This window comes from Giraffa tippelskirchi, chromosome 14, assembly GCF_054371585.1.
Source record: "Giraffa tippelskirchi isolate mGirTip1 chromosome 14, T2T-mGirTip1v1.2.pri, whole genome shotgun sequence".
NCBI classification, from domain to species: Eukaryota; Metazoa; Chordata; class Mammalia; order Artiodactyla; family Giraffidae; genus Giraffa; species Giraffa tippelskirchi.
The window spans coordinates 12,702,501-12,720,754 of record NC_137288.1 but is presented as its reverse complement, the minus strand read 5'-3'; the positions used below and the strand labels follow the sequence as shown (position 1 = coordinate 12,720,754).

The window sequence follows — 18,254 nt, the reverse complement described above, 5'->3', positions numbered from 1 at the left end:
CAGTGGGGACAGGAGGGTGGCCTGCGAGTCCGCCGTCCCGTCCCCACTCCTCCTGTGAACATCCGCCCCGTGGAAGGTGTCGAGGAACCTCATGACCTGACCTGCGGGGTGAACCGTCGCCAAAGACAAAGAATTCCTCCAGCCAGGCGTTGTCCGCAGCCACGAACCCCTTCCCTCCGTCGCCCGGCCTTTCAGAATGCCACGTGGAACCCTCTCGAGACGTGTGGGGCTTGGAGGTATGGGCCCCCGAATTCTCCTCGCCCGGCCCTGCAAGAAACCATTCCGTGCCTGCCCCACATGAAGACTTCTCGGGCTTTTCGGTGGACCGGGCCTCCCAGGGTGCCCCTGCACCCGGCACCCTGCGACACCCCGAGAGATCCCACGGAGAAACGTCTCCGGCCACTCGCGCGGCACCTGCCTCGCTGGCGGGCGCCCCTTCCAACCTCCCCAGAGATACGTGAGCACGGACGCTTCTTCCCCATCTGGGTCCCCTCACAGGCTCTGTGAGTTCCTGCGGTTCCGCACGCCCTCGACTTGGCTGTGGTTCGGGGCTCTGTTCTGTTCTGTGTTTGCTCTCCGGCCCACGTGATCTCTCTGGCTAGGGCACCCAGGAAAAGCGAAAAGAAATCGAGTCCGTGTGAGTACTATTCAGGCATCAAGTGGGGATACCTACCAACGACCTCTAACGTGGATCCACCAAGATGGCGGCCGTGTGGGGTTCAGGAGGATCATTTTGCGTTTTCTGGGGGCGCTGTTTGCTCTCAATGATTTCACGTGCCTTTGGGGCATGGCTCACGGAGATGGACGTGAAGCAGCAGGGCAGCCACATCTGGCGTCTCGGCCTAGCTAGGGCGGCTCCACGAGTGACCTCTCGGAACCGGGGCTGAGACCGCCATCCCTCCCCGGGCCCCCCTCGGTGGCTGGGTATGGGGGGGAGGAGGGGGAGGTTTCGGAGGGGAGACGGGAGATCTGGGCTTGTGGTTGGGGGCGCGCGGGGCCACACGTGTCATGTCATGATATTCCTGTAACGCTCCAACGAGATACGTATTATTCTCTATTCTGCAGATTGCTATCTGTATCTGAATGGAAATGTATTAGACTCTTGAAATCTGAGCCTTGACGAGGGGTGCGCCCTGTACGTCTCGGGCTACAGGCAGCATACGGAAACTGAAGATATCAGGAATCACGTATAAAGGTTCAAGTCAAAGAAACGGACCTAGTTCAGGGGCAGACTTAGTCTTCCTCGCTGCAGCCTCAAGGTAAATGCTGGGGGTACCCAGTCTATTCTTGGGAAGATACAGTGTTTATCTTAACTGTTGCCAGCAGCGCAGCTTCTCCTCTACCGGAGTTGAAATTGAGATTTAGTTCTTGCAGCTAGTAGTTCTTTTTCAGAACATCTATCGGGAAGGATCTGAATAGCTTGTCATGTCCCTGAAAATATACTAGACAACATTTGGTTCAGCTCTCGTACCCAGAGACTGGGGAAATTAAGGTGGCACTAGAAATCGCACCTTTGCGTTATATAGTATCTTTCCTGGAAAACAGGGTGCTCTTAAACTCTAATTGTATCAAACAGTAGCAGGGATAAGAAGTGCACGATCCACAAGTTTCAGTAAAGCCGGCTCTCCCGCGCCTTAACATTGTATACATTGTTAACAAAAGTTTAGAACTGGACACTCGATGGCAACAAAGAGGCATCCTGTTTGGCGTTTCTTTGGACTGCAGCCGGGAGAGGAGCAGAGCCGACTTGTTCAGTCCCCGGTCCCGCTACTCCTAGGCCTTTCCTCACACTTGACCTTGGATGCTCTGGGGCAGGTTGTGTCTGCCACAAGCACTCGATGTGTCCGGAAGCACTGAATCCTCTGTTCGTTGACTTTGTTCCCAGGACTGTCTCAGGAGGTGACGATGTTTTCCCATGGGGGAATCTGTGTCAGAGGCTTGCCAACCATACTTTCCACGTGGTTCATGAAAAGCTCACCCGTCACCGGTCACCTGTCGACTCACCATCCGTACGAGAGTCAGCACCAACACGCCCGGCAGAGCTGAGCGTCAAGAAGGGGTTGCGTGGAAAGAGATTTGTGTGCTTGGTCCTGGTCCTGGTTATAGACAGAAAGTATCAAGGGGGAATAACTCCCAGAATAAGTAGGCTTGCCTGGAATGCGAAATAGTGAGAAGAGGCCTCGCGCTTGGAGGATGGGTCAGAGCTCTAGCCACGGGAGAGTGAAAAGGAAAGGCCCGGGAAAGGGCCGTGGGGCAGGGGACGGTCTGAGCCCAGCACCAGCGGTGAAGAACGAGGAGGCACCTTGAAAGAACGTGCTGTTCGGAGGTTTGTGGTAAGAGCACACCGGTGCTGCTAAAGATGAGGCTTGTGGAACCCAGATGGTGAAGAGGAGCCAGAAACAGGCCAGGAAGGATGAGAATCCTGTGTACTGAGGACCTGCACTTCACCAAGCCCACAGCAAAGGGTGCTGTCTAGATTCAAACCCAGTCACTTGCGCAAACGCCCCTCAGCCACCTCCTCATCTACAAGGCCGACAGATACTCGGTGCGTGAGGTGCGTGTACAGTCTAGGTGGACGGCACTCACATTATCGGGCAACCACACAGCTACTACGTGCTTTGAAAGAACCAACAGTGAGCTGATAGCTTTTTCTGGATCTGCCTATAAGCAAAGATACCGCTCGCTGCATACTGTGGATCTCGACTCCTGTCTCACGTCTCCATGAAGCCATCAGAAAAGTCCTGTTCGTGCTCCCTCTCAGGCCAGGAATGACACTTAAAGTGTAACGTGCTCACGAAGTCCTCAGAGATTCATGGATTTGAATCGAGAAATTCCACCTGGTCCTTTCGCTCCCGATCCACTCCTGCTCTCACCACTACTACCACACGAGCGAGTTCACCTGAATTAGCTCGCACACGTGGGGATGGAGTTAGCTTTCGGCACACGGATATTTAGAAATTCCATGGCAGTATGCCAGGTATTCACATTATGTATCAGATATTCGCCTAATTTGATAATAAGAGAGCTCATGCCTCAGGCATAACTTCAGGCAGATTTCCCCTCCAACAGAAACAGCTCAGATGGGCTGGCAGCCCGAGAAAACGAGCAACTGCCACTGACAGACTGAGACACCTATGGGCTCCCTCCATGGGGAGACCTTCTGCCAAGGCTTCTCCCTCAAGGGCCGTGACCCAGCCTGCGGGCATCAGCTGAGGAGAAGGGGAGGTGGGTGCCCCGGAAACCAGCCGCGCTCGAGTCAGTCTCCCAGGAGCTCTCATTCCAGCTCTGGACACTCACTCCCGGGCCTGGGTTCTCACTCCCGCTTTCAGATGGATCCCAGGCCCTTCTTCAGAGAAGTTCCTCCAGATGAGTCCCCAGCCACCAGTGGGCCTCATTCGACCTTGCTGGACCTCCCTCCCCTTCTGAAGCTAGGTTCCGTCTCTCTCTTCACAAAACTTTAAGTCCAAAATAGATTGTTAACAATGACTTGCCATTTCCTTTTGTTCTCACCACTATTCTGACTACTTGCATTTAATTCTGCTCACCTTTGGATTGCTTATGACACTCCAGGCCACTGAAAAAAGAGAGTGTCCATTCTGAGCTCAAAGATTCTCAGGCGGCATTTGGGCCTCACTTTACCTCTGCTGGAGACCTAGGAAGGTGGCAGGTGACCGGGACCTGCCAAGAGCAGAGCAGAAGCTGTGCCCCTGAGCAGTGGTGCCTGGCTCTCTCTCATTGGTCGCAGAGGGTCTGCAAGATTCGAGGGGGTTCTTGACGGCCCCACCATGCTGGCGAGCCGTGTCGTCTCATCTCATCGGGAATCTGACCCCTCATCAGCAAGCGTAGCCATGTGCCCGCACCCTGAGTCTCTAAACCCTTCCCAGACCATCGCTCGGCCCGCCTTCTCCTCTCGGGCAGAATGAACCTGGGCTTCTCTCCTGGGACAGGTCCTTCTGTGTCATGGGATGTCCTCTTTACTCCTATTGCCGGCAATAGGAGTATTGATGGGCTGCTCATAGGTCAGAGACTCCTCATTCGTATTACCCAGAGGCTTTTCTTCAGTCAGTAAATTTTGTTCCTTTGACCTTAAAGGGATTGCCTTTGAAGACTATCATTTCTGACCTAGTCGCAAACCGTCTCTTTTGAGGAACTTCCTTAGGGTTCCAGGGATTAAGACAGTTTGCTTCCATTGCAAAGGGCACAGATTCATTCCTCGATTGCAGGATCTAGATCTCCTATGCCTCACACTGTAGCCAAAAAGGTATATTTTAAATATAAAAGGGCCAAGCATAAACCTACTACTTTCCCTTTCCATTATTATGATAATAATCTAATTCTCTTCAAGGCAACACAAATGTTTCTTACTAACTAGAAGGATCATGTCGCGGAAATTATAAAGAGAAAAACAGGGAATTACTTCATGATATCTCACTACATCCGTCTCTGATCCGACGTAGGAAAAATCAAGGAAGTCCACGTAAAGTATCATCTTTAAATAGAGCTCTCCGCTTTGAGAGAATAGAACTAAACTCATTAAAACTAAGTTTTCCAGTATGTGGCTGCTTTGAAATCTTGCATCCAACCAACAATTCTGGAACCTATGATAATTCAGAATTGAGTAACCGATGACACAAACACTCTATTAGTCAGGGGGACGTTTTGGATCGCCTGAGTTCTACGTTCTCAATGTTATCAAGCCAGACACAATCTTCACGGTTTTTCATAGATCTTGTAATATCTTTTTTAAAATTTCAACTTTTTTGAGGTATAATTGACATATAAAATTGCAAGAAATTGAAATATAACTGTGGTGATTTCATGTGTTTACGATGTGAAAGGATTCCTCATCCAGTTAATTCATATCACCTCACATATTTCACCTTCTTTTTTTTTTCTTCCCTCCATCTTTCCTACTTAGATTTTATCTTCATAAGATTTCATTTATACAAAACATGTCAAAAAGATTGCCGTGTTTTACATGAGATCCTCAGACTCTATTCATCTTATAGCTGAATATTTGTTCCCTTTTACCAACCTCTCCCCATAGCCCTAGTAACCACTTTTCTACTCTCTGTATGAGTTTTACTTTTTCCGGGATGCAATATCAGAGCCAGTCCTGAAATTTCCTCCAATTACAATTCTTCTCTCAGAGTCATCAGTCCATTTTGTGTTCTCTTTCATGTTTTACAATATTACTCCTAGGCGTCTCGGCCTAGCTAGGGCGGTTTCACAAGTGACCTCTCAGAACCGCGGCTGAGACCTCCATCCCTCCCCGGGCCCCCCTCGGTGGCTGGGCGCTGGGGTGGTGGGGGGTGGGGAGAGGAGTCGGGGGAGCTGGTCTAGGGGTTGGGGGCGGGTGAGGGCCAGGGGACCGTCCCCGGTGGTCCCGCTGAGACGTGAAGGCAGGTTCTGTCCCGCTGAGAACTTCCTGCCTTCGGGCGTGTGAGAGGAGCAGATTTCTCTCCAATCCAAGGCCATGCATCATTTTTGGCCTGTTCAACAAGGCTAGACAAGCACGTATTTGTGTGTCTATCTTGGCTTGTTTTCTGACGGAGGCCAAAGACCTCTTCAGGCGTGTCCAAAGGATCTGCCAGGGTGGGAGGGTGCAGGTCAATCCATGTGTCAAGAGAGCCAGAGAATCTGTCACAGCTGTGACTCAGGCCTTTTTCAGAAACAGGCCAACTTTGATGATTCCCCTGGACAGGAATCACCGCAGAAGTTTCCTTGAAGGGATCGAGTTGCAGGAGTCGGGGGCGTGGCCCCGCCGCCGCCAGAGGGCTTCCTCAGCCAGGCAAGGCCGGCCGCTGGCCGGGGCTATTGTCTGTGGGCCCCACCCCCACCGCCACCCTCCACCCTCCCCTCCCCCTCCCCCTTCCCCTTCCCCTCCCCCTCCCCCTCCCCCTCCCGCTCCCCCTGCAGGGCCCCTCGTGGGATAGCTTCATTCAAATGCAGAACGCTTTCCAGTCAAGGAAGAGCCTTTGGACTTTGCCTCGATTGAATGGTGATCCGCCCCGACCCCACCCCCATTTCTCCACCTTGAGGCTGCCCCTTCAGCACCGCGCGGAGGAATGGGCCTGGGGGGGGGGGGAGGGAGGCTGAGGGACAAACTCGCCTTGGGTCAGGCCAAAGGAGTCTCCTCCTTTTCGTAACCCAGGAAACCCCGCTAATGCATGTGAGGATCACGGACGTGCGTCGAAGCAGCCATCATCTCTTGACATCTTCCTCCGTGGGAGGCGTTTTTCCTTCCTGCCTGCCTTCAGAGAGACAGAAAAGGAGGGAGGGGCAGAGCGTTCCGCTGGCGCTGGCCGGTTCTTAAGTCACTTGAATCCAAAACACTCCATAGGGCACGGAGGGGTGCGTGCGTGGGGTGGGGTGGGGGCGGCGGCCTACTCCGGACCCCAGGCGTTCCCTCCTCTGACACTTGCCTGGAACCCATGAAAAGCTGAGCTGGTGACTGTGTGTGTGTGTGAATGCGTGCATGTGCGCGTGTCCGTGAGAGAAGGCACGTGTGCGTGAGAGAAAAAGAGAAAAAGGAAGGAGAGAAAGAAAGAGAGAGAGAGAAAGAAAGAGAAGGAAAGAAAGAGAGAGAGAGAGACAGAGAGAGAAAGAAAGAAAGGAAGACAGACAGACAGAGAGGGAGGGAGGGAGGGAGGGGGAGAGAGAGAGAGAGAGAGAAAGAAAGAATGAAAGAAAGAAAGAAAAAGAAAAGAAAATCCAGAATGAAAGGAGGAAGGAACGAGGGAAGGAGGGAGGGACCAAATAGGTTAGTTAGTACGGGCCTCCCTGTCATGGAAAAGAGTCTCTGAGCACAGATCCTCCGTTCAGTGAACCAGTTCTCATATCTCCTCTCAGGAGGCTGTGATGTCGATGGACGGGTTTGGGAAAGCAGGCCTGGGGTGCAAGCAATCAGGTATTTCCTCAGAGGCACTTGTAGGGAAACCAAGGAAACACACAGGTTCATCCCTGGAGCGGATTCGAAACCAGTCGGTGCAGGGGGAGTCAGTCAAGGAGATTTCTAGATGTCAGGGTCGGGTCCTGGAGCGGGTTGCCATGCCCTTCTCCAGGAGACCTTCCTGGCCCGGGGATGGAACCCGGGTCTCCTGCATCGCAGGCAGACTCTTGACCGTGTGAGCCACCAAGGAAGCTCTGTCGGAAATGTTCACCGAGTCCTCTTGTTGTAGCCACGCGTTCTGGGAAACAAACTCACTCAGAAGGACCATGCAGGTAGTGGAGTGCAGTTTCTTACACCAGCGGGCCCAAGGCAGAGTCTTCTCTTAGCCAAGGACCCCAACCAGCATTCGTGAAAATCTTTTATACCTCAGGGGTATGTGTCTGAACCCACCACCCCAAATTCCTTGAGACTTACCTAAACAAAGGAAGGGTAAAGACAATCCCGATAACCCCATCATTCATGTGTTATAAGACGAGATACACAGTGGACATTTATTCACAGGCCTGTGGTCATATCCTGATACACATAATGGAACTGATGGCTTTGTTCTGTGACAGAGATAATTAGCATATTCTTTTAGGCCACGGAGAGTCCAAGTACAAGCCCCAAAGGCTGTTTTATCCGGGTGTGTGTGTGTGTGTGTGTGTGTGTGTGTGTGCGCGCGCGCGCACGCGCGGGCAGGCGCCTGCGTGTGTGTGTGTGCGTGTCCGGTTTTCCATTGGTATGCCCCTTCTATAGACACCGGGCACAAAGTTCAGAGTCCATTGGGAGGGTGACCGTGCGTGTAGCCTCATGTTCGCAGCCTGGCCTAAGATGGAGTCCAGCTCTGTCTGTTTCCTCCTTCACTCTAGCTTCCATCTGCAGAGCTTCAGGCACAGGGCCTTTTGAGTTCTCCGTCAGAAGGGCAAGAGATGGTGGCAAATGTCCCCCCAGAGAGGGTTGTCCCCTCTGACAGAGCTTCCGATATCGGAGGCAACTCAGAAAACTTCAGGATCCAGTCCCACTTTCGGGGGAAGCACCACAGGCAAAGGACCAAACACACGTGGCCCAGGAATCTCCCATCCAGAAGTGGATATCCCCGTTTCACAGAAACATCCTCTGGGCCCCTAAGGAACGTATGGAAATCACTCTCTCGCCAAGGAGAGAAGAATCCTCACTGAGAGTTTCTGAAGTCTGGAAGGACCAGGTAGAGAGAAAAAGAGAAACGATTCTATTCCGCTGACAGGGGCATTATTGTTTGAAGCGACCAAGTGGATGTCCGTCTTTTCCAATTCCCATTTTAAACATTGTGTCCTTTCCGGTCCTTTGTGGTCTCTTTGGATCTGGAAAGCAACAGAGTTAACGGTAAGGTCCTTTTTTTTTTTTTTTTTTTTTTATGATTATGATTATTTTCCCCCCCTGCCTGTCTGCCTGTCCCTCCCCCTCTTCTCTCTGTCTCTCGCGCTTTTCACTCAGGTTAGGGAATTCACAACAACAACAACAAAAGTAGTGAGAAATCTGTATTTCTGCAGGTCAGGAAGCAACAGGTAAGAACTAGACATGGAACACAACAGGCTGGTTCCAAATAGGGTAAGGAGTCCATCAAGGCTCTCTATCATCACCCTGCTTATTTAACTTACATGCCGAGTACAGCATCACGAGACACGCTGGGCTGGATGAAGCACAAGCTGGAATCAAAATGGCTGGGAGAAATAGCAATCCCCTCAGATATGCAGATGACACCACCCTTATGGCAGAAATGAAGTATAGAGTGGGTTTACAAAGTCGTGCTCGTTTCGGGTTTTCAGATTCTTTTCCCTCAGAGGTGAATCCAAAGTAGGAAGCCTACATTTCCTGTGCTGCCTGGTAGGTGCTTGTGGATTGTATGATGTACATGTCGTATGTGTACACGTTCAACCCGACCTCCTAAGTGGACCGTCCTGCCCCTCCCCGCCCCAACGTATTTTCGTCAAGAAGTCAGGCATCCATTTGAGCATCCTACTCCTCAGGTCATCCGATCCCATGGAAGAAGTCAATCCTCCCGTTTTTCCATCGGTCCTCTACACGTCGCCTGATGATGATGGGGGGTGACCGGAAGACTGACAGTTCTGAAGAATTTTGCAAGAGATTCGGTGAAGGCTCCTAGGATTTGCTCAGTGAAGTGGGTGGCGTGTCAACCACTAGGGACCGTGGAAGGTATGCCCCAAGTGGCAAACAGCGTTACCTTCCACAGAGAAAGCTCTACCTAGCATACCAAGGATGCTTGACCACGCACCCGCCCCGCCCCCCCCCAGGTGACAGGCGTGACGGGTCAGACTGTAGAAATCTTCCTGTCAAGGGTGTATTAACAGGCAGAGGCACCTTAGAGGCACCCTGTCCTGTGAAGCTGGAGGTGGGGAGGAAGGGGCAGAGGGACGATGAAGAAGGGAAGGAGAAAGTGAGGGACAGGGACACCACACAGTGTGTGTGGGGGGCGTGTCTGTGCCGTGTGTGGGTTCCACGTGGGTGTGTGCGCCTGTGGGTGCGGGTGTGAGGGGAGGCGGGCAGAGGCAGAGGCAGGGAGACACACAGCCAGGTCAAGGATAACATAATGTGTGTGGGGGGAGGGGCGGGGGTGGGTGGGTGCGTGCGTGCGTGGTGTGTGCGTGGGGGGGGGTGGCGCACAGGACCGTGTGTGAAGGAGGGCAGTGTGTGGGGGGCAAGTGTGTGTGTGGGGGGGTGTCTGTGCTGTGTGCGGGTGCCACGTGGTTGTTAAGCGGGGGGTGGGGGGGAGGGGCGGGCAGAGAGACACACCCGGGCCAAGGACAACGTACTGTGTGGCGGAGCGGGCGGGGGGTGGGTGGGAGTGTGGGTGCGGGGTGTGTGCGTGTGTGCGGTGCCCCATAGGACCGTGGGGGGGGGCAGTGTGTGTGTGGGGGTGTGGGTCTGTGCTGTGTGCAGATCCCACGTAAGTGTGAGTGAGGGGAGGGGCAGAGGTAGAGGCAGAGGGACACAGCCAGGCCAAGGACAACATAGTTTGGGGGAGGGTCGGGGTGGGGGGTGCGAGTGTGCGTGCGGGGTGTGTGCGTGTGTGCGATGGCGCCTAGGACTGTGCGGGGGGGCGGGCAGTGTGTGGGGGGTGGTGTGTCTGTGCTGTGTGCGGGTGCCACGTGGGTGTGTGCGCCTGTGGGTGCGGGTGTGGGGGAGGGGAGCGGGCAGTGACAGCGGCAGAGAGAGACAGCCAGGCCAAGGACAACGTAGTGTGTGGGGGAGCGGGCGGGGGGTGGGAGTGTGGGTGTGGGGTGTGTGCGTGTGTGCGGTGGCCCATAGGACCGTGGGGGGGCAGTGTGTGTGTGGGGGGGTGTCTGTGCTGTGTGCAGGTCCCACGGAGGTGTGAGTGGGGGGAGGGGCAGAGGCAGAGAGACACAGCCAGGCCAAGGACAACATAGTGGGGGGGGGGCGGGGGGGTGGGAGTGTGCGTGCGGGGTGTGTGCGCGTGTGCGATGGCGCATAGGACCGTGTGTGGGGTGTTGCGTGTGTGCGACGGCACATAGGACCGTGTGTGGGGTGTTGTGTCTGTGCTGTGTGGGAATGCCACGGGGGTGTGTCCGGGTGTGTGGGGGGGCGGGCAGTGACAGAGGCAGAGAGAGACAGCCAGGCCAAGGACAACGTAGTGTGTGTGGGCGGGGTCGGGGTGCGGGGTGGGAGTGTGCGTGCAGGGTGTGTGCGGAGGCGCCTAGGACCGTGCGGGGGGGCGGGCAGTGTGTGGGGGGTGGTGTGTCTGTGCTGTGTGCGGGTGCCACGTGGGTGTGTGCGCCTGTGGGTGCGGGTGTGGGGGAGGGGAGCGGGCAGTGACAGCGGCAGAGAGAGACAGCCAGGCCAAGGACAACGTAGTGTGTGGGGGAGGGGGCGGGGGGGAGTGTGGGTGCGGGGTGTGTGCGGTGGCCCATAGGACCGTGGGGGGGGCAGTGTGTGTGTGTGGGGGGGTGTCTGTGCTGTGTGCAGGTCCCACGGAGGGGTGAGTGGGGGGAGGGGCAGAGGCAGAGGCAAAGAGACACAGCCAGGCCAAGGACAACATAGTGTGGGGGGGGCGGGGCGGGGGGTGGGAGTGTGCGTGCGGGGTGTGTGCGTGTGTGCGATGGCACCTAGGACCGTGTGTGTAGGGGGGCAGTGTGGGGGGATATTGTGTCTGTGCTGTGTGCGAATGCCACGGGGGTGTGTGCGCCTGTGGGTGCGGGTGTGGGAGGGGCGGGCAGTGACAGAGGCAGAGAGAGACAGCCAGGCCAAGGACAACGTAGTGTGGGTGGGCGGGTTCGGGGTGCGGGGTGGGGAGTGTGCGTGCGGGGTGTGTGCGTGTGTGCGGAGGCGCCTAGGACCGCGCGGGGGGGGGCAGTGTGTGTGTAGGGGGGGGTGTCTCTGCTGTGTGCGGGTGCCACGTGGGTGTGAGGGGGGCGGCGGGCAGAGAGACACACAGCCAGGCCAAGGACAACATAGTGTGTGGAGGGGGAGGGGCGGGGGTGGGTGGGGGGTGTGTCTGTGCTGTGTGCGGGTGCCACGTGGTTGTTAAGGGGGGGGCGGGCAGAGAGACACACAGCCAGGCCAAGGACAACATAGTGTGTGGGGGAGGGGCGGGGGGGTGAGAAGCAGTGTGGGTGCCGGGTGTGTGCGTGGGTGCGGTGGCCCATAGGACCGTGTGGGGGAGGGCAGTGTGTGTGGGGGGTGTGTGTCTGTGCTGTGTGCAGGTCCCACGTAGTTGTGAGTGGGGGGAGGGGCAGAGGCAGAGGCAGAGGCAGAGAGACACACAGCCAGGCCAAGGACAACATAGTGGGGCGGGGTGGGGGGGGTGGGAGTGTGCGTGCGGGGTGTGTGCCTGTGTGCGGTGGCGCATAGGGCCGTGTGTGTAGGGGGCCAGTGTCGGGGTGGTGGTGTGTCTGTGCGCCACGTGGGTGTGGGGGGGGGCCGGCAGAGAGACAGAGCCAGTCCAAGGACAACGCTGTGTGTGTGTGTGAGTGGGTGTGCAGGGTGTGGCCGGCGTGTGTGCGGGTGCTGCGTAGGGCCGTGCGGGAGTGCGTGCGCTGTGTGTGTACGCGTTGGGGGCGTGGGCAGCGTGTGTAGGTGGTGCGGGCAGAGACAGAAAGACACAGTCAGCAAAGGACAACGTGCACAGATATTCTTCTGAATATTTGCTTGTGTTTTCTGAGCTCATCACCTCCGGGATCAAGCTCACTCCCGTGCAACGGGAGTCTGCCCCCCTCACCTCAGCCACCACCGGCCAGCACTTGTCTTGGGCAGACAAGGGAGTGTTCCGATTTGGCCGGCGCGGGGGGGGGGGGGGTGGGGTGGCGGAGGAGTGGGGTGGGTGCGCAGGGTTTCGTTGTCACGAGGCGAACTTTGACCCTTGTGTTCTGCCCCTGAACCTCACTGGAGAGACTGGACCCGCGTGACCTGTCACGTCTTGGTTTCAACATCCTTGGCGGGAGAACTAAGATTCCCCCATGCGAAGTGATCAGGCCAGAGAGAAGGAAGTCGATTCCCTTGGGATCCAATGCCCGTTTTCTCGAATCCAGTTAAGTTTCGTCAAGATTTCCCACCCAAACCGAAAAGCCGAAGTGGCTACCTATCCCCGCCCCCTTGACCTCTGTCCCAAGGTGCCCCTCCCACACCGCCTCCTTCCACAGCCTCAAGGCATTCAAGAGTTAGCCGGCCCGGGCCGGCTCCATCCGTGGTCGCCCCGCCCCAAGACCCTCTGAAAAAGCGCCCGACAGGCAGGTGGCGCCCGACCCCCAACCAGCTATCCAGTGAGCCAGCCCCAGCATAGGAGCTTAGTGGGCGACCGACGGGGACTCGTTGCCAGACGGAGCCCATCCTAGTTCGCGTTTCTCCGCTCAGTCAACGGCGCAGACAGGAGAACGGGATCCGCCCACACTTCTCGAGAACGTCCCTGGGCGAGGGATGACGGACGCACGGACGGACGGGACGGGAAGGATTCTTGACTCCCCACCCACGGAGCAGCGGAATGCACTCCCATCCGAGGGGGATCGCAGGCCCACGTCAGACGGTGTGAGCACACGCCCCAGAACAACAACTCGCCAGCATCCCCGTCCGTGTCCCCGTCACCATCTTTGGGCACGCCAGGAGAAAGCCCTTTTGTGACCCGGACGACGGCTCTTTCGGCAAAAGCAACGTTGAGCAACGGCACAAATGAAGAGACTTGGATTTGAAACGACGCGTTCATATAGCAGCGCCTCAAAAGCAAAAGCACGCACTCGTCCCTCACATAACCGCAACCAACAAACCCGACGCACCTGAAAAAGAAAAAGCAAACGGAAGAGAACGGGTCGATCTGGCGGCTCGGTCGCCGAGACCAGATCAACCCCGGAAGGCAGGGCGAGCCGAGAGCCCACTCGGGTGAGGTCGAGCGGGATCAACACGGCAGCTCGGCGGCAGAGGTCGCGAGTGGGAGAGGTCCGTCCGGGTGCTCGACCCGCGGGCGCTGGCCGCTCTGCGGCCCAGTGAGGGAAGGAGGGGGGGAGGGGCGGAGACCCTGACAACTGGGCGACGCGCGCGCGCTGGCGGCTCGGCTGGCGAGGTCGCGAGTGGGAGAGGCCCGGCCGGCAGGTGGACCCGCGGGCACCGACAGCTCGGCGGCAGAGTGAGGAAAGTGGGGGGAGGGGCAGACAGCCTGACAACCGGGCGACGGGCGCGCGCTGGCGGCTCGGCGGGCGAGGTCGCGAGTGGGAGAGGCCCGGCCGACAGCTGGACACGCGGGCACCGCCAGCTCGGCGGCAGAGTGAGGGAAGGAGGGAGGAGGGGCGGAGTCCCTGCCAGGCGGGCGACGCGCGCGCGCCGGCGGCTGGGCGCCATAGGTCGCGAGTGCGAGAGGCCCGGCCGACAGGTGGACACGCGGGCACCGCCAGCTCGGCGGCAGAGTGAGGGAAGGGGGGGGAGGGGCAGACACCCTGACAACCGGGCGACGGGCGCGTGCTGGCGGCTCGGCGGGCGAGGTCGCGAGTGGGAGAGGCCCGGCCGACAGCTGGACCCGCGGGCACCGCCAGCTCGGCGGCAGAGTGAGGGAAGGAGGGAGGAGGGGCGGAGTCCCTGCCAGGCGGGCGACGCGCGCGCGCTGGCGGCTCGGCGGCAGAGGTCGCGAGTGCGAGAGGCCCGGCCGACAGGTGGACACGCGGGCACCGCCAGCTCGGCGGCAGAGTGAGGGAAGGAGGGAGGAGGGGCGGAGTCCCTGCCAGGCGGGCGACGCGCGCGCGCTGGCGGCTCGGCGGCAGAGGTCGCGAGTGCGAGAGGCCCGGCCGACAGGTGGACACGCGGGCACCGCCAGCTCGGCGGCAGAGTGAGGGAAGGGGGGGAGGGGCAGACAGCCTGACAACCGGGCGACGGGCGCGCGCTGGCGCCTCGGCTGGCGAGGTCGCGAGTGGGAGAGGCCCTGCCCGCAGGTGGACACGCGGGCACCCGCAGCTCGTCGAGAGTTAGGGAAGGGGGGAAGTTAGGGAAGGGGGGGAGGGGATAGAACCCCGTCGGGCTCGTCGACCCGCGGCTCCTGGCGGCTCTGCGGCCGAGTTAGGGGAGGAGTGGGGGAGGGGCAGACAGCCTGACAGCCGGGCGACGGGCGCGCGCTGGCGGCTCGGCGGGCGAGGTCGCGATTGGGAGAGGCCCCGCCCGCAGGTGGACACGCCGGCACCCGCAGCTCGTCGAGAGTTAGGGAAGGGGGGGAGTTAGGGAAGGGGGGGAGGGGATAGAACCCCTTCGGACTCGTCGACCCGCGGCTCCTGGCGGCTCTGCGGCCGAGTTAGGGGAGGAGGGGGGGAGGGGCAGACAGCCTGACAGCCGGGCGACGGGCGCGCGCTGCCGGCTCGGCGGGCGAGGTCGCGAGTGGGAGAGGCCCTGCCCGCAGGTGGACCCGCGGGCACCCGCAGCTCGTCGACAGGGTTAGGGAAGGGGGGGAGGGGATAGAGCCCCGTCGGGCTCGTCGACCCGCGGCTCCTGGCGGCTCTGCGGCCGAGTTAGGGAAGGGGGGGAGGGGCAGACTCCCTGCCAGGCGGGCGACGCGCGCGCGCTGGCGGCTGGGCGCCATAGGTCGCGAGTGCGAGAGGCCCGGCCGACAGGTGGATACGCGGGCACCGCCAGCTCGGCGGCAGAGTGAGGGAAGGGGGGGAGGGGCAGACACCCTGACAACCGGGCGACGGGCGCGTGCTGGCGGCTCGGCGGGCGAGGTCGCCAGTGGGAGAGGCCCGGCCGACAGCTGGACCCGCGGGCACCGCCAGCTCGGCGACAGAGTGAGGGAAGGAGGGAGGAGGGGCGGAGTCCCTGCCAGGCGGGCGACGCGCGCGCGCTGGCGGCTCGGCGGCAGAGGTCGCGAGTGCGAGAGGCCCGGCCGACAGGTGGACACGCGGGCACCGCCAGCTCGGCGCAGAGTGAGGAAAGGGGGGAGGAGGGGCAGACACCCTGACAGCCGGGAGACGGGCTCGCGCTGGCGGCTCGGCGGGCGAGGTCGCGAGTGGGAGAGGCCCTGCCGGCAGGTGGACACGCGGGCACCCGCAGTTCGTCGACAGGGTGAGGGAAGGGGGGGAGGGGATAGAGCCCCGTCGGGCTCGTCGACCCGCGGCTCCTGGCGGCTCTGCGGCCGAGTTAGGGGAGGAGTGGGGGAGGGGCAGACAGCCTGACAGCCGGGCGACGGGCGCGCGCTGCCGTCTCGGCGGGCGAGGTCGCGAGTGGGAGGGGCCCTGCCCGCAGGTGGACCCGCGGGCACCCGCAGCTCGTCGTCAGGGTTAGGGAAGGGGGGGAGTTAGGGAAGGGGGGGAGGGGCTAGAACCCCGTCGCGCTGGTCGACCCGCGGCTCCTGGCGGCTCTGCGGCCGAGTTAGGGGAGGAGTGGGGGAGGGGCAGACAGCCTGACAGCCGGGCGACGGGCGCGCGCTGCCGTCTCCGCGGGCGAGGTCGCGAGTGGGAGGGGCCCTGCCCGCAGGTGGACCCGCGGGCACCCGCAGCTCGTCGTCAGGGTTAGGGAAGGGGGGGAGTTAGGGAAGGGGGGGAGGGGCTAGAACCCCGTCGCGCTGGTCGACCCGCGGCTCCTGGCGGCTCTGCGGCCGAGTTAGGGGAGGAGTGGGGGAGGGGCAGACAGCCTGACAGCCGGGCGACGGGCGCGCGCTGCTGTCTCGGCGGCAGAGGTCGCGAGTGCGAGAGGCCCGGCCGACAGGTGGACCCTCGGGCACCCGCAGCTCGTCGACAGGGTTAGGGAAGGGGGGGAGTTAGGGAAGGGGGGGAGGGGCTAGAACCCCGTCGGGCTCGTCGACCCGCGGCTCCTGGCGGCTCTGCGGCCGAGTTAGGGAAGGGGGGGGAGGGGCAGACTCCCTGCCAGGCGGGCGACGCGCGCGCGCCGGCGGCTGGGCGCCATAGTTCGCGAGTGCGAGAGGCCCGGCCGACAGGTGGACACGCGGGCACCGCCAGCTCGGCGGCAGAGTGAGGGAAGGGGGGGAGGGGCAGACACCCTGACAACCGGGCGACGGGCGCGTGCTGGCGGCTCGGCGGGCGAGGTCGCGAGTGGGAGAGGCCCGGCCGACAGCTGGACCCGCGGGCACCGCCAGCTCGGCGGCAGAGTGAGGGAAGGAGAGAGGAGGGGCGGAGTCCCTGCCAGGCGGGCGACGCGCGCGCGCTGGCGGCTGGGCGCCATAGGTCGCGAGTGCGAGAGGCCCGGCCGACAGGTGGACACGCGGGCACCGCCAGCTCGGCGGCAGAGTGAGGGAAGGAGGGAGGAGGGGCGGAGTCCCTGCCAGGCGGGCGACGCGCGCGCGCTGGCGGCTCGGCGGCAGAGGTCGCGAGTGCGAGAGGCCCGGCCGACAGGTGGACACGCGGGCACCGCCAGCTCGGCGGCAGAGTGAGGGAAGGGGGGGAGGGGCAGACAGCCTGACAACCGGGCGACGGGCGCGCGCTGGCGCCTCGGCTGGCGAGGTCGCGAGTGGGAGAGGCCCTGCCCGCAGGTGGACACGCGGGCACCCGCAGCTCGTCGAGAGTTAGGGAAGGGGGGGGAGTTAGGGAAGGGGGGGAGGGGATAGAACCCCGTCGGGCTCGTCGACCCGCGGCTCCTGGCGGCTCTGCGGCCGAGTTAGGGGAGGAGGGGGGGAGGGGCAGACAGCCTGACAGCCGGGCGACGGGCGCGCGCTGCCGTCTCGGCGGGCGAGGTCGCGAGTGGGAGGGGCCCTGCCCGCAGGTGGACCCGCGGGCACCCGCAGCTCGTCGACAGGGTTAGGGAAGGGGGGGAGTTAGGGAAGGGGGGGAGGGGCTAGAACCCCGTCGGGCTCGTCGACCCGCGGCTCCAAGCGGCTCTGCGGCCGAGTTAGGGGAGGAGGGGGGGAGGGGCAGACAGCCTGACAGCCGGGCGACGGGCGCGCGCTGCCGGCTCGGCGGGCGAGGTCGCGAGTGGGAGAGGCCCTGCCCGCAGGTGGACCCGCGGGCACCCGCAGCTCGTCGACAGGGTTAGGGAAGGGGGGGAGGGGATAGAGCCCCGTCGGGCTCGTCGACCCGCGGCTCCTGGCGGCTCTGCGGCCGAGTTAGGGAAGGGGGGGGAGGGGCAGACTCCCTGCCAGGCGGGCGACGCGCGCGCGCCGGCGGCTGGGCGCCAAAGTTCGCGAGTGCGAGAGGCCCGGCCGACAGGTGGACACGCGGGCACCGCCAGCTCGGCGGCAGAGTGAGGGAAGGGGGGGAGGGGCAGACACCCTGACAACCGGGCGACGGGCGCGTGCTGGCGGCTCGGCGGGCGAGGTCGCGAGTGGGAGAGGCCCTGCCGACAGCTGGACCCGCGGGCACCGCCAGCTCGGCGACAGAGTGAGGGAAGGAGGGAGGAGGGGCGGAGTCCCTGCCAGGCGGGCGACGCGCGCGCGCTGGCGGCTCGGCGGCAGAGGTCGCGAGTGCGAGAGGCCCGGCCGACAGGTGGACACGCGGGCACCGCCAGCTCGGCGCAGAGTGAGGAAAGGGGGGAGGAGGGGCAGACACCCTGACAGCCGGGAGACGGGCTCGCGCTGGCGGCTCGGCGGGCGAGGTCGCGAGTGGGAGAGGCCCTGCCGGCAGGTGGACACGCGGGCACCCGCAGCTCGTCGTCAGGGTTAGGGAAGGGGGGGAGTTAGGGAAGGGGGGGAGGGGCTAGAACCCCGTCGCGCTGGTCGACCCGCGGCTCCTGGCGGCTCTGCGGCCGAGTTAGGGGAGGAGTGGGGGAGGGGCAGACAGCCTGACAGCCGGGCGACGGGCGCGCGCTGCTGTCTCGGCGGCAGAGGTCGCGAGTGCGAGAGGCCCGGCCGACAGGTGGACCCTCGGGCACCCGCAGCTCGTCGACAGGGTTA

The 18,254-nt window shown here is 61.4% G+C and overlaps 1 long non-coding RNA gene across 2 annotated transcripts in view; it reads left to right on the top strand.

The window, feature by feature from the left end:
* Positions 1–12,567: 12,567 nt before the first annotated feature.
* Positions 12,568–18,254, top strand: part of LOC145534293 (uncharacterized) — a 27,027-nt gene continuing 21,340 nt past the window's right edge. Inside the window, exon 1 of one of the 2 annotated variants that reach the window (XR_014074426.1) lies at positions 12,568–13,318. This is a non-coding gene — a long non-coding RNA (uncharacterized LOC145534293). Of the gene's footprint in view, positions 13,376–18,254 lie in introns of both variants that reach the window. The other variant, XR_014074427.1, reaches the window with a different exon arrangement.